Source organism: Periophthalmus magnuspinnatus, chromosome 1 (assembly GCF_009829125.3).
Source record: "Periophthalmus magnuspinnatus isolate fPerMag1 chromosome 1, fPerMag1.2.pri, whole genome shotgun sequence".
NCBI classification, from domain to species: domain Eukaryota; kingdom Metazoa; phylum Chordata; class Actinopteri; order Gobiiformes; family Gobiidae; genus Periophthalmus; species Periophthalmus magnuspinnatus.
The window spans coordinates 17,392,288-17,412,995 of NC_047126.1; the positions used below are offsets into that span (position 1 = coordinate 17,392,288).

Sequence of the window (20,708 nt, forward strand, 5' to 3'; positions counted from 1 at the left end):
TGGGACAAAATGAGCTGTGCAGCCATGACTGGAGCAGTAATGTGTGCTGTCCCAGTTCAAATATATAAGATTACGGCTGGTGTCTTTTTTGCTCATTTGTAAATTTAAACAATGCTAAATATCTGAAATTGTGTTATACAAGTTCACTAAATATAGTCTTGTAAAAATATTGATCAGCAATTGTAACCCATAGTTTCACATATGTTCTTAACTAGTTATCACTATTCTGAGTTGCAACTTTTGACAGTGTCTTTCTTCTCTTTTGGTTTTAGTCTCCATAGATCCTGTCTCTGCCCTTTGTCAGTGCTCAGGTCACCTCAGCTCAGACTGTCTCTTGTTGTTATCCCAGTGGAGCCTCAGTCCAATGCAAAAGTCCACAGGAGTCTAGCAGCCTGCTGTGCTCCTGCTGCTGAACTGTTGGGCTGCTGCCTGGGTTACCAAACCTCTGCCATTTCTGCTCTCCACAGACAAAAGCAGATGGCAGGGGAAAAACAATGCCCAAATCAGAGTCAAACTTTAGATTCATAATTACACATGACTGGAGGAAACTGATCGCATAAAGAATAGGTTGAACCGCAGGCCAAGTTCAACGGGTTCAAGATCGGTAAATTGATTGGCATGTAGTGCAGAGCCAAGTCAACTCAGACTAGTCTGGGACATTTAAAGATATTCTAAATATTTTTAACGTTATGGTGACATAAGCTTTAACTACCGGGTTGTTGAATCTCATGATTCACCAGTATTGCAAATGCGCAGATGCTGCATGTGAGTGTTTAGATGCCATAAGATGCTGATGTAGATCGGCAGCTGTGTTTCTGCCAGTCCTCAGGGCAGCTGTGGCTAGACATAAAGGTGAGGCATGTATACATAAATTGATTAAATCACTTTTTTGAGTCAAGTAAATAAAGACGGATATGTTAATCTTCAGAACAAGGCTATAAATTGAAATTTCTGACTTGGTATTATTCATTTTATGCTTTCACGTTTACAAGCATGTTTTAGCACATTCCTGCATTGTTAAAATGTCATTTGAATATCGTTATCAAGATCTTTTTGGGACACTTAGAATTAAATAAATGCTAGAACTGACAGATACATTTACTGTCATAAATTACATTACAGGCAATGCAATAGTATCTCCATGGAAATACATACATATTTTGTCAACATTGCCCACCCCAGCTAAACTATTTATCACATATAAAATAATATGATATTAACACCACCAAATGTGGAAAGTGAATAATAGTCTACTGAAATACTTTGAAAAACTTGGAAAGCAGCTAAAGTCCAATCCAATCCAATCCAATCCAACTTTATTTATAAAGCACTTTAAAAACAAACAGTCGACCAAAGTGCTGTACACAAGTTAAAACACAAAACATGAGATGGAATAACATTAAAAACAGAACATGATAAATGTCAAGTCTTTACACTGAGTTAAAAGCCAAGCTAAAAAAATGAGTTTTAAGAAGAGATTTAAAAGCAGGAAGTGAGTCGGCCAGTCTAACATTCAGTGGAAGTGCATTCCAGAGTTTAGGTGCAGCCACTGAAAAAGCCCGATCACCCCTGTGTTTCCTTTTTGGCTTAGGGACCACAAGGAGAACCCGACCTGCAGACCTGAGTGAAATACTGGATTCAATACACAATGCTTAATCAAAGTACTGAATGAACTAATCAGCTGGTTTTACACATCGCACAGTCTTTTAAAGTTTAGACTTGCTAAGGAGAATCCCACAGAGCTTCATGACGGCAAGCCTGAGACTGGTGCATTATGGGTAGGCAGCAGGAGACACTAGCTCTTCCCAGGATGGGGTCATGCGCAGGTGACGGGCGACATCCTCTTAAATTGCATCATTTTGCTGAGCAGGCTCACGAGCGGCTGGAGTTTAACAGGTCACAGTCCGATAATAGAAGGCTGAGCTGGGCAGAGGGACCCACCTGATTCATGTGACCTTTGGCAATTGCAATTGGTATTTCCCCTCCAAACCTGCTGCCAGCGCCGACTCAACAGAACTTTTCAAAAGCACTTCAATCACTCTGATGTGGAGGGCCCTGGACTGATAAAGTCACAGAAAAATGTCTACACAGCGAGGAAAAGGGCACAGAATGAGGGGTTAGGCCTGAACATGTCATATATATATATATGGTTTTATGGAGACAGGTTCAATGATAGTCTTTATTGAATCAAAGTGGCTTTCACTCTTTTTTTTTTAATGTCTTACCATTTATAAAAAAATAAAATAATAATAATAATAATAATAATAATGTAAATAAATACATGCATTTGGAAAAGCCACATTCTCTGTTTCATGAGCGTCCGATTTCGACATATAAAACAAACAAAACAGTAATAACAGCTGCATTGGTCCATTTAAAACATTGAAAACAGGTGCAGGTGTGATTATAAATGTTTATCACCAGATTATTAAAGTGCATCAGTGGGACCAGTGTATTTAGTTTTGCATGTCCTTCAAATGTATTCCATTCGTGGGAAGCAAAATAACAGGAAGCTCTTCTTTAAAAATATGTAGAATTGCCTTAATTTGGACACAACTGTAAAATTAGCACAATAGTACTTTGCATCATTTTTTTGCCTTATCATATGTTAGGAAAGAAGACTACAGACCACTTTACATTTATTCTATATGTATACTTATTCAGGATGTACACTTTATTGTCTCTGTAGGGAAATTTGACCCATCCTTCAATGCCACTGGGGTAACCTGTCGGGAATAGTGGGCGCTACAGTGTATAGTTTTTTGTAAGATATCAGTATGCTACAATACCGGCTTTTCTTTGTCGTTTATTCCTTAAAGCCTATAGAAAGATAAGACTACTACATCATGACATTGTTACTATGTGTTGTGACCAGTTTAGTTATTAGACTAACCATAGAATCCACCACAACTTAAAGCAGCCATCAAAGTTAAAACCATTGTATTCATCATAATATTTATAACATATTAGGCTACTTGCATACATTTTTGTTTTTGTTTCTAAAGAGGTCATTTATTTGGATCCCTTGCACAATATATACATTCCTAGCCATTTTAATGACACACTCTGGGGTTTTCCCTCATATCCTGAAGCATGTTCTCATTTGCTTCCTGTCACAACAGTAAATGGAGGCTTTCATCACGAGGCTCTCTTCCTCGGGCCATGTAGCACTTTTAGTTTATTCATTTCTTTAAATAATGCTGCAATTGAACGGCAACACAGTCTTCAACTTCAAATCTCTGAAGCCATCAGGATTTGACACTAATTAATGCGACTTCCATAACTTGTTTGTGTGAATTTACAACAAGTACTGAGACATGAACTACAAAAGTTGTCAGTGAAATGAATAATAAATAAGCATTTATTAAGTCTCTAAATGGGTGAATTTAACTTCATCCACCTTACCTAATATGAATATGATGTGGGCACTGGTGCTCGGTGTATTGTGCACAGGCTGATGGAGGTACCATCACCGGGTCTGGAGTGATGGAATAATAAAGTCTCACGTGTTTTTTAGTGTCCAACAAAGCACTTCATCCTTCAGATCCATTATTATTACAAATGTAGCAGCAATAAGTTAGTAGTAATCTGAGAATTGGTAGTTGTGCTTTATTTTGCTGAAGTAATATTTTAGTAGCATATTTTCCTCTTTGATTATTGTAAATACATTTATTTTTTTATTTTTTTCTGAATTTTACTCTGTTTCTGCTTTTACTACTATTTAAATGTCCTCGTCTGGAACAGCACAGTGACATCACTTGGCCTGTGGATGTGGGCCAGTAGTGTGCACTGATGGAGCTGCTGGCATGACTGGTTTGTATGTTTGGATGTAAGAGTTTGTGCAAATACCAGCTGTGCTCTGCTTATTCATGGGTCAGAGAAACAGGCAGCGCCCAGGGCTTCAAATAATGTGGAATTACGGACAAAACATCACATTTTAGAAGAGCATATGATGAAATCATAAACTGTACTCCAATATAAATGCTTTAGGAGATTGTTCACTATTCAAAGCTACTGATCCAGAGGTATTGATTTAAGAATAAAGCATTCACTCAAATTCAGTACACACAGCGGTGCACTAAAACTTCAGGGTCACGTGCATTTCATTCTGTAAAAATAATGGCCAGGTGTCAATATGAGGAGCATTTAGTTCAGGGTTTACCTTTTATTCCACTGAATATGATACTCATTAACTAATGATCTGTATTTTCTGCACCTACATTCCTCACTTTAGCTTAAAAACTAATTTTCAAACTCTGAAATGTTGTGGTCAGTAGTTTGAAGTTTTCCAGAGCCTTTGACATGTTGTTAGTATTCACATGCATGAATTCAGAGCATGAGCACAGCTTTAGAACAGCTTTTGTCAGACAGCAAACAAACAAACAAAAAATATTCGGACATTTTATACAGTATTTGCAATCTCTAAAATGTTTTGCATGAAGACACAGTGTGCTGCTTTTAAAATAGAAACTAAAACTTCTCCTATGCCTACAGCAAAATAACTAGCATTTAAACCTTTTCAATTAATAGTAAAATGCTTTTTGAATAGGAGTTGCCATTGAGCTGAGGGTCAGGATGTCAGCCAAGAGTGATGTAGCTTGTGGCAGGCTTGTCTCTCTGTCTGAATATATGGAGTTGTTTGTGCCCACACCAGCTGTCCAATGCTTCCTCAAAGGCCAGAGAAGCAGAGAGCTGAAGCTACAGGCTCCAAAGTGTATGTGAAATCAGGGGCCGAGCAGTGCCAGGGCCAATCCGAGCTGCCAGTGTCACGAATGACTATGTGCAAACAGTCTACAGGAGGAGAGACAACTTTATACTAGGGCTACAGAAAGTTTGGGTTTTGATTTCATTTACCTTTGTAGAATAATACATATACATACATACAAATACATATACATACATACAAAAATAATTGATCCTACACTATTTTATTTAGTTATTTTTGGAAACAAGAAACTCTAAAGATGATGAAGAACAGGGAAAGATATTTAGAACACTGAAATGCTGGCATGTGTGCTGTGATCACATTTTTTCTCGTTTGTGTCAACATGTTCAATTGGGTTGTTTTACACAGGCACTAAGGTGTGAAAGGAGCGTTTTGTCTAATGGCTGTGTGCTCGGGCCAGTGTAAAACAGCTGTGAGAAAATATTGTGGCTGTTGTACTTATCCTGAGATGATCAAAACATGCTTAAGAGACAATATGTGTTGTTTAAAGAGGGGTAATAGGTTTTTTTAAAGCTTTTACCATGGTGTAATGTTGTTCACTGATCAAAAGAGGTTTTAGTTGCTATCCATGCATACTTCAGTAATTTAGGGATCTCTCCTTGCCCTTTTTGAACCCTCTTTACGGTTAGCTGTGAGATTCTGTCCAATGTTCAGCCCCTAAACCTATTTCATCCGTGCTCCCACATTATTTCATTAGCGGGATGCATGCTGATTGTGTTGTGATAGCGCTCTGAAGGGGGAGTGACTTAAAGTGGAGAGCAAAGGCAGTGGCTAGTCAGTGGTGAAACTTAATAAACTTGTTAATATGTTGTTTTCTGCGACTATGGCATTTTCAAAACAATAAAAAGAAACATTCTGATCTAAATGTGTTATGTGTCATCAGTTAATACCCCATAGAAGTGAAATACTCCCTTTTTAAATCAAAGCAGGATGTTTCCTTTTGTCTCTGCCATCACCAACTGCATTATTCGGAGTGTTTTTACCACTGAGTGAATCAAAGAAAAGACCACCTGTAGTGCCAGGGAAGTGTGCCTATGCCTGTACACGGGGCACTGTTAGTTTGAAGCCCGTTGTTATGGAAAAGAATTCTTCTCATATGGCAAGTTAAGCAATGTTTGGGGTGAATGAGGAGCAGTGTGTTTTGAGGGCCACTGAGAAAAATAAATAAATGAGCCTAAAGAAGAGATAAAAACATAATCTGAGATGGGCATTTCATATTTTAAAGAGCACAAATCCATAAGATAAATGCAAGGTTTTGAAGAATAGATTCCAGTTCACTCCCCTGCAGATATCCTTAGACGTACTTTTTAAAAAACTTATTATTCAATGTATTGCTCTTCCTTACCTCACGGCAATTAATAGTAAATAAACCCAAACACTGAAAGAACAGATAGATGTATTGAAAAGAGGTAAAAGAATCTGTCAACTGGACAAAAAAACAGTTGAGTGAAGACGTTTCGCTGCTCATCCAAGACGCTTCTTCAATTCTGGTCAGATTAATGGTGGACACTGCCATCTACCTGAAGGGAGGAGCTAACTACACTGAAACTAACACACCTGTTTGGATCCAGTTTCTGTTTGTTGGCTGGGTCTATTGAAAACAGATGGAACTTCACAGAATAAACCTCAACTTGTATTTCATTTCATGTTAACCATTTCAACTTTGAACGCAAACTTCTTGGGATATATTATTCACTGTTTTCTTCCTGTTTCTTTTCTCATCTTGGTAACTGTGATGTAAAAAAACAAAAAAATAAAGAAAAAAATATAAATAAAATTCTACATGTTTTCAAAAGTAAAAAATACAACACCTAAATTCATTGAAGACTTGAAGCTGAGATCCTTTACTTTTACGGAGATATATTTTTCCTCTCACCTCTTTGAAAAACTGTTATTTACTTCACCGCTGCCACAACAGGATGCACCAACAAATGAGCAGAAAATCAAACAAAAGTGTTGCCAAGAGTTCTCCGCGTCCCGATCGGCTTTTATCACTACAAGTCCCCCTCCTCAAAAACAGCCGGTGTACTCAGCTAAATACTCACTGTGAGTTTGCTGGTACGCAGCAGTGACTTGTACTCCGAAAGAAAGGAGGAGGAGGAGGGTGGGATGATTTAGACTTGGATTCTGCATACGGCGCTGCAGTGCATGATGGGAATAAATTTGGAGGAGTTACGGCAGATATGAATCAAAAGTTTGTTTGCAGCCCTTATCCATTACCTCAACTGGGAGTGTTGAGGGAGAAAAAGAAAGAAAACAGAAAACTTGCAAAGTATTCAAATAAAGTTTAGTAAGGCATAGTATATCTAAAAGGATATCTGTGTTTTCCGTGTTGGACTCACTGCTTTGTAAAGCTGTAGTGCTTAGCTGTTCAGTTAATTAATCTGTGAATGGTGTCTTAGTTGTCCAAAATTTGTATTACTTGACTAATCATTTAGATGATAAGGACTTTTATGGGCCAACAGCAGAAAGGAGTAAGAGTATTTGGGAGCGAATCATGGGCTTAATCTGGTTTTTACACATAAATACACAATTTCCTTTTATTTCTTTGTATAAATAGTAATTTTTGCATTAACTCTGGTGCAGTTTTAGTCTTGCGAGTGCAGTTTGGGTCAGACACATAGAGATATTTAATACTTATGAGAGCTTTTGCCATGCCCTCTTTGAGGTCAACTAATCATCAGCAGAACACGTCTTTAGACAACTAAGAATTTCCTGTCTACAGCTCTACTGCTTTGAATACTGTTGTCATCATTTCCAGGAGAATATAAAGCACATCTTGGTCCATTTTATTCAAAACTCCTGAAGGTATTTATTCAAACATACATACACATAAATATAACATTAAAATTCAAGGATATTTACACTCTTGGGAACACGTTTAAACCTTCATAACATTATTTTCTGTTGTTTTCAAGCAGTCCTGAAGCCCAGAGCATGTCTGTGTATAAAGTAAATGGAGGTAGCTTAAAGAGGATGTTTAGCAATAAAGTGTAACATCATTTTCATGGGGCCACGCCAGGGATAGCCCACAGGAGCGATGTGGGGCCGGCCTCCCATGGACGCACCACCTGCACCTCGATGACTTGATCTCCGGACGTGGAATGTCAGCTCACTTGGGGGAAGGATGAGCTTGTGTGGGAGGTTGAGCGTTACCCACTAGATATAGTCGGCCTAATCTCCACACACAGCTTTGAAACCCAACTCCTTGAGAGGGGCTGGACAGGGGCTGGACTCTCCACTTCTCTGGCATTGCCCATGAGAAGACGCCAGGTATTGGTGTGGGCTTACTTATTGCCCCCCAACTCTGCCACCAGTGAACCCCCCTGACCTGTTCTCAACCCCTTTGCCTTCTTAGAGTCCCTAGGAGGGGCAGACTCTGTTGTTGATAGGGCTGCTTATAGCTAAGGTCTGTGGTGCTTGATGCGGCGGTAACAAGCTTATGCCCCTCACTGTCTGATGCCTTCTCCTGGACTCAATTCCATGTGTGTTATAAGGTCTACACTCCCTTGTCATCATTTATGCTCCTTGTACCTCATTTGCATATTTCAATGGCCTCTCTGATCCAGTGGTGGTATTTGTTGCTGTCAGCACTGATGATCCTGGCATTGCTGCTCTGCTTAATCTTTTATTGCTCTTGTCTGTTGGGTATTTCTTTTTTACAGTCTTTCTGATGTTCAATGTTCCAAATGGTCTTCCTGTCTCTCCTACATTTGTTTTGTTGCATGATAAGATATGTCATATATTATGTTGCATTTGTGTTCTGGTTGTTTTCTGTCTGAGTTTTGTTGTTTTACCAGCGTATTAATGCGTAATAGGCGTAATAGGAGAATCTGATCGATAGTTGAACCTCAGATTCAGGACGAGCAGTGTGGTTTTCGTCCTGGTTGCGTAACTCTGGATCAACTCTCCATCGGGTGCTCAAGGATTCATGGGAGTTTGCCCAACCAACCTGCATGTGCTTTTTGAATCTGGAGAAGACATTCAACCCTTATGGTCTCCTTTGGGGGTGCTCCAGGAGTAAGGGGTCAGGTGCCTGTATTAATAGAGGAGCTGTGTTCACACTGCCTGGCAGTAAGACAGACCTGTTGCTAGTGCATGTGGGCTGCCCTTTGTCATCGGTTGTGTTCAATGTTTTTATGAACAGAATTTCTAGGCGCAGTCAGGGGCAGGAGGGAGGGCCCAGTTTGGGGACCGATTTCATTTTTCCACTATTTGTAGATGATGTTGTCCTGATGGCTTCATCAAACCAAGACCTTCAACATGCTCTGAGGCGGTTTACAGCCGAGTGTGGTTGGGATGAAAATCAGCTCCCTGTCTCGAGTGGAGGCAGGAACTCCCCACGCGAGTGAAGGAAGAATAGAGCGTGAGATTTCCTCCACGGGGGGGCTGGGTGCTTCCTAAGAGATAGGGTGAGGAGCTCAGTCACACATTTAAAAAATGGCTACATGACATCATGAACCCTACATGTATGAGCCGCATGAATTTTGTGATAAAACACTGGGATAGACCAAAACAGGGCAGAGATAGGGGGTTGGTGAAAACACAATTTTTGAGCATTCAGGACTCAGGACTTCAATGCACAATACAGGATGTGATTAACTCAAACAAGCATGAATAAATAGTAATCAATCAATCACATCTGCTGAGTGATTAATAGTGAGTTTTGTATAGTAAGTCCCCTTTAGAAGAAGTGATGTGAGAAAGTACACTTGTCTGTCCTTGAGCTCAGAGGTCTGCAGAGGAGCTGCAGGGGTCACAAGGTTGTAAAGCTGAATCACAACTGAATAGTGTGTGTGTTCTCTTTAGGTTTGAAGGCTGAACATCTCATCCTTTAGGTTTAAGTCTCTTTATGTGTCATTTCAACGTGCACGAAAACATGACAGAATGGAACATCTTCCTCAAGGTCTAGTGATGCTTTAAAAGATAAAATCATTATGGCTGTAGCAACTTATGTCTAAGCTAAGTCTTGTAAATGATAACCATATTGACCTAGACACCTCTTTGTAACCTGATACACTGAGTTCAAAAAAGAAACAGGTCTATTTTGATACACATTATGCTGGGCCATTAACACATATTTTAATTAACTGTACAATATAACTTTTCTTTTGATGGATTTACCACTTTTTAGCACTCCTGTAATTGAATTATAGCAAAAATGTTTAATGCCACACTGCAGAACATTCCAGACACTACAATAACACCAAAAAGTGACACCTCATGTTATACAGCTACATTTTTATAGCTGAAACTCCAAACCAGAACTAGAGTTATTTACCTTTCCATGCAGCTATAACCGAACCACTATTAAAAAAAAAAAAAAGTTTGCTCAAAGTAAACCTGGGCAAAAGGCCATCCACATGCAGTGAAATATAATTGGAGGATTTTGGAGAGATGTCATTCTGTCTCATACAAGGCGCTGACTATTCAAACAGACAAGTGTCCAGAATGTCCCCTGCAGCACAACCAAAGCTACCATATATACTCTAGACCCCATTAACAATGACACAAACAGTTCAAATCTAAATTTACAATTGGATCTGTAGCCTAGAGGATTTTGTCCAGTAAAAATTCTGTCTCACGCTGAATTCTGTGCATCCCCCTCTGTTACTTCCTTCCTCGCCTTTCCCCTTTCTCCGTGGTGACCTGGGCATGTCAGTTATCATCACTAACAACACTCCAGAGACTGCATTGCAACACAAACCCCACATAGCCTCTGCTACTGGAGAACTGTAATCATCTAGCTATCGACCGCTTGTTTCTGTGGCCTTCACATAGCATGAATAATATATGGAAGTCATCTTTGGTTGTTCTTTAGCTCATTGCTACAGAATGACAACAATACACTATAGGATTTTCTTTCCTTTTACTCCCTGAATGCAGTTTCAAACCACAAGTATGATTGTTTTTGAGAGTAAGTCATGAGCTGCATGTCAGGGCTGACTGAAGAAAACATTGCTGAAATTGTGAAGCAGAGATATCCTTTGTGAACTAAAAGGGCCTTCTACACCTCATGAAAAAGTCATAGTGTCTTGGAGGGATGCTAAAACTTTTATGGTTTATTTAATGTTTAAATCTGGGTAAAGCGAAGCGTGGTGAGCAGAGGGAGGCTGGTTGCAGGATGTTTTGCCACACGCCAATGTGTTTTGAATCCAGTGGAGAACATGTGTCATAGAAATTGAGATAAAGTTGGTTACAAAGCACACTTGCTGTTTGTTTGCTCGCCTTGTCACTGCGATAAAACAAAGAGAAACTGACAAACAATGATTTCATAATAATTTGTGAGGCTATTTTAGGAAAAAAAGCCCCATTGTGAAATATTTTTTGTCATCCATGGAGATTGAATGTTAAAGCCTTACCGAACTTTGTAACATTACAGGCAAAGCAATGAGATTTGAGAAAGAAGCAGGTTAGGTTACAAGTCAGGTCTGTTTAGCCTTAGTTAAGCCTTTTTTTAATTTTGGGCAATATAAACTAATGAAATGAACGCTTGAACGAAAAATATTTTGATTTAATTGTTAACCAGTGCATAGTTTAGAGCAATAGACCTACATCAGTCAGTCCCCAGAATCCATCGCACAGGACTTTACGCTAACTGCTAATATTATAATTTTTATGGTGTTATATGGCACTTTTCCACTGGCCCAAAGCAGAGTTTTATATGTCATCCGTTCAGTTTCCATAGTCTTTCGTCGTAATCTACTTCTTCTGACCACCATCAATCACTCAGCACATTCATACGCAAGGCAGTTTAAGTGTCTTGCCCAAGGATACAATGGCAGTATGCATTTGTGGGGAGAAAAATGGTAGCATTTCCTTCTCCTTTAAATGAACATTACTCACAATATAAATAAAATCTGATTAAACCTGCTTGCACAATGCTGGGTGTGAATGGGCCACACTGGCTGTAGTAAATATGATGTATGTTGTCATAAAACACAACCTCCAGATGTCAGCATTTCTGTCCTCCTATGGATGTTCTTTTAAGGGGTTTCTTCACCTCTGCATCTGTCACACGTGACTGTAATGCTCTGGTCAGGGTTAGGATCAGCTGATGTGTCATGGTCCGGTATACGGGACTTTGATGAGGTGGGTTGGATTTAATAGAGTTGTTGATGAATTGTGGTCTTTTTGCATTGGCTAAAATCTTTGTAATTTCTTATGCTGGTTCCTCCACAGGTCCAGTCTTTCCATCCATGAAGTGGGTGTCCGTTGTGTTACCTTTCATTTCAGTACTAGTTTTAGTCCTGGTTTAGTTCTGATTTTGTCTTTTTTTACAACCTAGTTTGTATGTGTTGTTAAACCTTTTTTTTCTTTCAATGATAGGAACTGGGGGGAATGATGAAAGCTAATATAAGTCCAAACCTGAGGACATTTACACCCTTTGAAATGTTAAAAACAAACTAGTAACACTATATATATATATTATCCTCACATGGTTTGCTTGCGCTGCTTCCTTTCTAAATGTAGAAATAGAAAGAAAAAGATTCAAGTCTTTTCAGAATTAAGATCCAAATTCAAAAGAAGACTCAAGTCAGCTCAACAGATTTTGATGTGTTTTTATTTTCATGGCCATTGGCAATTGTTTACAATCCAGAAAACTGAAGACTGATATTGTTGGGTCGATATGTAGGGCCTGTTCTGATCATTTTCACCAAATTTGTCGTACCAATTAGAATTATTTGGGCAGCTGGTTGAGCCAAACAAAATATGAAACACTGCTGGAGATTTAAGACCGATGGCTGATACGCAAGAAAGTGCAAATATCAGCCCCATATATTACACCAACCAGTATATATACACTGCCTGGTCAAAAAAAAAAAGAAAAAAAGTCGCCTCCTAGATTTAAGCAAATAGGTACAGTATAGCTGCAGTTGGTCAGGTCTAGGTTCATCAACAGTCTGTGCTCAAAGAATGAGGTCAGCTGACACCTGAATATACTGAATGACCAGGTTATTCCATCAATGGATTTTTTTTTTTTCTTCCCTGATGGCACGGGCATATTCCAAGATGACAATACCAGGATTCATCGGGCTCAAATTGTGAAAGAGTGGTTCAGGGAGAGTGAGACACACATGGATTGTCCACCACAGAGTCCAGACCTTAACCCCATTGAGAATCTTTGGGATGTGCTGGAGAAGGCTTTATGCAGTGGTCAGACTCTAACATCATCAATGCAAGATCTTGGTGAAAAATTAATGCAGCACTGGATGGAAATAAATCTTATGACACTGCAGAAGCGAAATCGAAACAATGCCACAGTGAATGCATGCCTTAATCAAAGCTAAAGGCGGTCCAACGAAATATTAGTGTGTGAGCTTGTTTTTTTTTGGTGGCAACTTTTTTCTCTAATCATCACATCATCTATTTACATTTCACCCATAATATTTCTAGACAATATTTTAATGATCCCTGCAGCTTGTTTAAGAGCAGCAGGTAAATCTTGAACACACTTATTGCTATTGATTCTGTTTGCTCCATGCTGTACATTTTATTTATATGTTAAACTATTCCCCACATAAACACCAGCAGCTCCTCACTTCATGTATATATTTTTAATCTATTAACTCCACTCTGCCACGAGACTCCAGTATATATAATACGTTCACACTTGGCTGGTCCCGACTCTCGTGTGTGTTCCACCTGCAAACAGCGAATCTGCACCATCTCAATATGGCAATTCTCCAAAGTCATTTTCAATTATGCTTCAGTGGCTTTCACATTAGAGACGCGGAGAGGCTGCGTCATTCCCCTCAAGGTAAAAACACGCTTGCTTGTGAAGTTTGTACAAGACTGGAGCAAGGTTGATTCCACTGATAAACTCCCTGACAGCTTGTACCCGTGCCGAGATGCGCCGCTGATCAAAAAAGGTGATTATTAAAAACTGCCGCATGTGCAACTAAAGAGGCAACGACACATTTTCCATGTTTTTGTGAATGCGGAAGATGTAGTGTAAGATTAGCGATGTAATTCACATGACAGGATGTATAGTGTTAAATGGATAGATTATGTTACAGATTAAAATAGATTTAAAAAGTGAGGATGCTGCTCGGCTATTAATAGTGCTTCTGTTACTCAAAATGGCGTGTTAACTCATTTAAATACCTATTCATCATTATCAAACCCAGAAAGTAAAATTGAAGACTTTTCAAATAATTACCCGCAATCAGTCTGTCAAATCAATTTTGTAATTTTCTGACAGATCCTTTTTGGAGCTCTTTCTTCCTAATCACATTCTACTTGAAGCACTTAAGGCTTTTTATTTGGCTGTTAAGAGGAAATAAAGCCATTATCATGAGAATATGACATTATAATCTTGACAAAACTTATTAGGGGTAACTAGGGACATTTTTAATACCTCTACTATTAGTACTACTAAACTACTACTAGATAAGATAGACAAGCTGTTTACATGTATTTGATGTGGAGACAATACTGTGGTCTTACATTTTTGGTTATGGGATTTTATGTGGACAGCAAAACTTATTGTGTTTTACTGTTAATGATTCAAAAAGCATTCTTGCCACTTCTACTGCATATACTTGTACTGATACTGTTTCACCTTGCTACTAAAACTTACAGTAGAGTTAATATATTATCCTATTTCTACTTCAAAGTACTAGTTCTCTCACTGTGTACCCTGCTGTAGTGGCGTCTCAGCTGACTGGGTCACGTCCAGGAGAGGTCTAATGTGTGAGACCTGTGGCTTTGGGGGATTGCATTAGTCGTGGTCCTGACTCTGGTCTGGACCCTGCCTTTGGTTCAGAGCAGATTGGAGACAAACACAGCCCGTGATCCATGAAGGCAGTGTGACCTTTGACCTGTGCGCTGGGTCCATGTGAGCTCGGGATGTATTTCTCAGTCCAGAGCAGAAATGGTACAACATGATCACCTTGAACTGTAGTCTTGTCCACTCTTTTGAATTGTAAGAGCAGAAAGTTGCTTTTGAGTCTTTGTATTTGGCTGAACACTTTTGGAAAAACATCTTTTCTGACAAATATTGTGATTTCACTTTGACTTGCAATTTTTGTTGTCATTGTGTCAAAGCTGTTTTAAACTAACCTCTGCACATCTCCTCCTCTGCACTGGGCTAAAGCTCCAGACTCCAGACACACTGTAAAGCATATAAAAGGAAGCACAGAGATCTTTCACTCAGGACCAGTCTTTAATAATCCTGTATATCAGTGGCGTGTTAATATGATGCATGTAGAATGAAGGAGCTCACTGGTCACCTTCCATTTTGAACAGAGTTTGATGCTTCGCTCATTGATTCTGCAGACATCTGAAATGTTTTTCAGTCCCCTGAGATATTTTTTTTTATTTTATTTTTCCCTCCTAAGCGACCATATTTGTTTTGCTACAGACAGACCATGAGTTTCCCTGATTGGCTATGACAGCTTTCAATCACCCCCAACTGACCTCGAGGAGATGCGCAGTTTCAGTAAGTATTGGAGTAGTGTGTATTTTGGATCCAAGGCAAGCATTTCAGGGTAACATTTGGGGTTTGTCCAAAGACTCCGCCATGTGTTTGGTAGTTTCATCCTTTTAGTCTTTGAAGTGAGAGGCAGAGTCTGGGGAGAGTGTGGTCAGTCGTGTTACACCGCTGGAACGATGTGCTAGACTGTCCGCCATCTGGCAAACCCTCACACACATGCACTAAGGCAATTTCAGGGATTTTTTTTTCTGATTTATTTGATTCTGCCACAATGAAAAGCACATTTGTTGGCTGCAGAAAATATGTGATTTACCAAGATACAAAGGTTTGCTTTCTGGAGTCTCAACAACAAATAAATGCTGTGTATTGTATAGTAGATTATTGGGTTTTATGTCACATGTTGTATTGTCACAAAATAATCTAAAAATCTAAAAATAAACGCTTTCTCTTAAAAGTGCACTATGTAAGTTGCCAGGTGGAGATATTATTGTTTAGCTTACAATGCTGGAAAAAAATGAAATTCTTTCTATGAGTGGATTCGTGGGTTAGGCAAAGCAGCGATATCTCCATGCGGAAGTGATGGACCCTTAACCAGAAACATTACACAGTGAACCTTTAAATCCATCACTTTCTAGTTATGCTTATAAGTAAACGCACAGATAGACAGAGGTAGCACTTGTCAACTCTAGAGGTAAGTGTTATTTACCATTGAAAGAGTGTTTGCTACATAATCCAGCTCTTTAAAATGGAGATCCCACTGTTGCATTGTGAGTGTTTGAAATTGATTTCACGCTGCTTCTTGCTGATTTGACGTGACACCTGCAGACAAATCTAGGCACAAGCGCATTTTCTGCCTCTTTCACTATGAGGCAATAAAGCTGCAACTCCACATAAATACTAACAGAGGTGGGCTGTATCACATGAAATTATACCAATCTGTGGGTTCAACATGTACAACAAGCTGAGGTGTTGCAATATAGACATGTTCAATAAGGTAATATTACTTTAACAATGGTGAGTTAGAAAAGTGCAATTCTGATAGGTGTCAAAAATAATCAAAACAGCAAAGGTTCATTTGCAAATATATTTGTTCAGGATTTGACTGCATGGTTTAAACATGGATGAAACTATAAAGAGCTGTGATATATTTGATCAACAGCTTTAAAAATGAATCCCATATGTCCCCAAAATGCAAAGAAGCCCAACATGTGTCTGTATTTTGGCCTGTTCTCTTACATTTATTAGCATTACAGCCAAGCTGAAACCCACAAATTGCCACATGGAACTAAAACAAAGTACTTAAGCATCTCAAGACCTAACTTTTGCATACTTGGTTTGAGACTAAGGACATTTTATCACTGTCGAAAACATGGCCTACATTTCTCCCTCCTGCCGATGGCCAGACAAATCAAGAGAATCTCCATGGATGCCACCAGTTGTGAGGAAATTAGCGGAGAACAGATCAATTAAACACATGCCAGTGACTGAATAGCACAGCTTGGGTAAACATGCTAATCAAATGCTAATTGTGATACAATGGCTCCACTGCAGACATTCATTAAACTTATTAGATTACACAAGTGGAGGTTATGCCATGCAATTTTTGTCAACAAATGAGACGTTCTCGGGCCTGCTTTGTTTCCATGTCGACAAAGATCAGATATGGTTCAATGCGAGTGAGTTATTATTGTGTTGTGATAATTACATTGAAAATTTAATTATATTACAGTGTGCTGAGGGTATTTGCTTTTCAGAATTTGAATGTCAGTGGATTTCTTTGTGTTGTGATCACCACATTATAAAGATGGGTCTGTATGTTGCCTTATCTGTTACAACAGGTGTACTTGCAATGATGACGAAAGTATACAGTTAAAATGTTATGTGCTTTCCTAAAGGTAATTAGTTAAGTAATGTCTCATATCAAACAAATCATGTATTTGTCGACGCTGTAATTTGACTTCTGCATTTTGTCCATCATTCAACCAGTATCTCATATGTGCTGTCATATAGCGATGTGCACAATTTACAGTTATATACAGGCAAGATGGGTAAAGGATCCTCCCCAAGGACAAAAACAGCATGAATTATGACAATTTTAACAACAAACCACAAACACTGCTTAAAAAAAACTACTATTTTTCATCCCATACCCCAACTATTCCTCAGACCTCTTCGGAAACACATTATCTTTACATTTCCCTTCAATAAAGCAGACACCCATTTGAAGACTTTGAAACATATTGTGGGCGGTCTGTTTGTCATTCGGACATGTGCAGTAAAATGCGCTGCTCTGACTTCTTGTATTGATCAGCGGTGGTGTGCAGAGGGCTTGAGAGTTGGCCTGGATGCACAGGAGTCATGCAGGACCACACGTATCACTGCAGTGCATTAAGCTGACTTGGTGATGAGACGGGGTGGATGCACGTCATAGCTGGATTACATATAGCTCTGTGTTATTTATGGAGCTGCACTTTGAGAGGTGTGACAGTAGTTGAGCTCATACATTTTAATAACTGTATGAGGTTAAGTTAGCATTTCCTTAGGCTGATGTTTAGTAAGCATTTTGGAGTGAAATTATTTTACTGTTCAAACTATCCAGATTGTAAATATTGTAATTTCTCAAACTTTCAGTTCTAAATGTGCCATATGAACCATCTCGCACTCTGAGGACTTCAGGGACCGGCCTCCTGCTGGTGCCCAGTGTCAGGACTAAACATGGGGAATCATCAATTCAGTTTTATGCAGCTAAAACCTGAAACAACCTTCCTCAAGATGTGAGACAGGCCTCTACTTTGAGAATGTTTAAATCCAGGCTAAAAACACTTCTGTTCAGCTGTGCATATGCCTGATTTTTTTTTCTCTGCACTTTTCTTCATTAATGCTAATTTTATGATGATTATTTATGTTTTGATTTGTTGTATTGTGATTTTAATATATTTTTTATTCTGTAGAGCACTTTGAATTACCTTATGTACGAATTGTGCTATACAAATAAATTTCCCTTGCCTAAATGATAATTAAAGCAGAACTAAGTCATATTTTTACCTCACTAAACATCTTATAAGTCCCTGTGATGCTTAAACATGTATTTTCAGGGTGTTTGAAGTGTCTGTTGTCTCTCTCTTCCATCTCCAAAACCAGCTTTGCAATATGGCCGACACGACCCAACGACAGTTCTCCTGGGAAACCATAGCTCTTTTTATACTGCCTCATCTCGATACAAAATAAAAAGACATGACAAAAAGACAAAAAAACTCTTTTCAGTCTGTTCCTTCACATTGTATTCTTTTAAGACAGCTGTAGGGGGAGCTCTGTCACTGAAAGTTACCTAGTTCTGCTTTAATCCAAAAAATATGATTTGTCTCTGACTCAAACTTCAGTAAATATATCTGCTGTCTTTATTTCTTGAGTCCTGTATATCCACTCTAGCCATTTTTTTTTTAACTTTTGTCAGTTTGCTAGCAGATGCAGGCCACATATTTCAGTCCTGGACACATTTTTGAGACACATGCATTGTTTTACAAGCAATACAGAAAGTACAATGCTGTGTAAAAGATAGAAATACAGAAACAAAAAATATATATATTCAATTTATTTTTACAGAGCCCGCAATCACAATAATAGACAACTGTTTCACAAAAATGTTGCTTTAATCAAACAATGAAACAATGTTTGGTCAATAACACACAAGCAGGTGAACAAAAGAACATACCACTACACTAAATGAGAATATTATGCATGAAGACTACTTTGTATGTTCTCACAAACTTTGCTATATTTCCCAATATTTTTTACTACAACCACTCTTCTTTTCCATATTCTGATAAACCATTCTACTTTTAAACTTTACCAAAATATGAAGCACACTGGTTGTCTCTGGCTTCCTCTACGCACCATTTAATCCGTGGTCTAACTCATTACTGGGCTTTGTAATCATGGCGACTGCACTGTGGGTCTGAGGCAGTCACTGACTCAATTGGAATAAAAAGAAATCTCTTTGCAATTTGACTGTTTCCACTGAAGGGGAACTAGCAGCGGGCCTGACAAACACTGAACCTCTCTCTTAAAACCATCAAGACGCTGCAGTTACAAACGGGACCAGAGCCAGAGTGAGTGTTTCGAAAGCCAAAAGGCGTAAAGTCTGAAAATGAACACAGCTTTGATTTGGAAAAATATGGAGAAGGTGAAAGACTGCCGTAATGTTGTGATGTTTTAGCTCAAGGTTATATTCATTGTGAAGAGGAAATCCAATTGCTTCTGTGGCTATTTCTGCTACAATTCTTTCTGTTGTCCACTCAAAAAAATGTTAACTACCTAAATTTGCATAATTAAATCAGTAAAACCATATGGATTTTTAATAATATTGTTTTTTATGGGACATTATGTAACTTTTCTGGTGGGGGAGGTCTGCCATCTGCTTGTCTCCGTGATGTTATTGCTTTGTCCGTAAAGTTCCTCAGAATGGCAAGTTATCTATCTTGATTATGGATCGCAGGGTCTTCTATCCACAGATCCGACCTGTAGCTTAGCGTGGTGGCGTAATCTGTTTGTCTCAGTGAAGATGGAGAAGTTGAATGTCGGTCGTACTGTGGAATATTCCAGGCAAAGCTACCAGTTACATTTTCCAACTTGAAGTGATATGTGATGTAACATTTCAAGAGCAAACATTTTGAATCTGTCCAACTTGAACCTTTGAAACTTTATCATTGTTATTACTTGGCTTCCCGCTCTCAACGTAAACATCATTGGTTATGTGGTCTGACCAACTGACCCACAGGTTGGCGGTGCGATTTTAGCTCCCACAGATGATTGTTGTCATTGTGTCCTTGGGCAAGACACTTAAAACACCTCTCAACCCAGAGTCTGTGTACACTGGTGTATCAATGTGTGTGTGAATGGGTGAATGGTTCCTTGATCTAAAGCTCTTTGAGGGACTTGAAGGTGGGAAAGCCCTAAATAAAAATGTGACCATTTACCATCCATCCATTTTCTTCCACTTATCCGGGGCTGGGTCGTGGGGGCAGCAGTCTAAGCAGGGACTCCCAGACTTCCCTCACCCCAGACACATCCATCAGCTCCTCCGGTGGGAGCCAGCCAAGAGATTTAGTCCCTCCAGCGTGTCCTGGGTCTTCCCCGGGGCCTCCTCCCCATTTACCATTTTACTCATATTTATCGTGAGGACTTTTACTTTGCAATAATGGGGAGATTTTTCTTATTTTTGCTGTGATACGATAAGATTTGAGCAGAACACCAATGAATATGTAACTTCTCTGGCTAATTACTGCTTCATTCTGCTATTTATTTGTTACAGCTCAGGCCTTTTAATGACACTGTATATTTTCAAACTTACTGGGATTATCCTGTTTTGTGTCAGTGACATAAAATAGTCTCTTTCAGCACATTTTCCCTTTTTTTTAACAGTGCCCTCAAAACCGGTGGGCTTTTTTTCATCACGTGGTTGATCCGAGCTTGAAGCAACAAAATTATAGTAATACATCGTGATTGTAGCTCCAATGTCTCTATCATAAGCCAATGTCCTGCAAT

At 39.0% G+C, this 20,708-nt stretch overlaps 1 protein-coding gene across 1 annotated transcript in view; it reads left to right on the forward strand.

The window, feature by feature from the left end:
* The window catches only part of sorcs3a (sortilin related VPS10 domain containing receptor 3a), a 327,550-nt gene that overhangs the window by 145,804 nt on the left and 161,038 nt on the right, over positions 1-20,708 (forward strand). The gene's annotated exons all lie outside the window — the stretch shown is intronic.